We start from the raw sequence: 225 nt of genomic DNA, 5'->3' as shown, positions 1-225 counted from the left end.
TTTTTTGCACACATCGTACAAACAAAACGAGTACAAAGGAGACAAAGATATCTCGACAATCTTCAAAAGCAAAAACATGAAAAAAATGAGACATACAAGTCAGATTGCAAAATAAGCTGAAGTTTCCCAGCAAGATAAGCCCAGCCCGGAAAGATCTCTACTGTTGATCTGCAAATGAAGTTCTTATCTATGCAGACATCAAACACTGCGACACGATCAGACGAG

At 38.7% G+C, this 225-nt stretch overlaps 1 protein-coding gene across 1 annotated transcript in view; it reads left to right on the top strand.

Moving 5' to 3' along the window:
* The window catches only part of LOC119592376 (villin-1-like), a 108943-nt gene that overhangs the window by 463 nt on the left and 108255 nt on the right, over nucleotides 1-225 (top strand). The gene's annotated exons all lie outside the window — the stretch shown is intronic.

The sequence above is a fragment of the Penaeus monodon genome, chromosome 30 (genome assembly GCF_015228065.2).
Source record: "Penaeus monodon isolate SGIC_2016 chromosome 30, NSTDA_Pmon_1, whole genome shotgun sequence".
Taxonomy (NCBI): domain Eukaryota; kingdom Metazoa; phylum Arthropoda; class Malacostraca; order Decapoda; family Penaeidae; genus Penaeus; species Penaeus monodon.
This window is presented reverse-complemented; position numbering and strand designations above follow the sequence as displayed.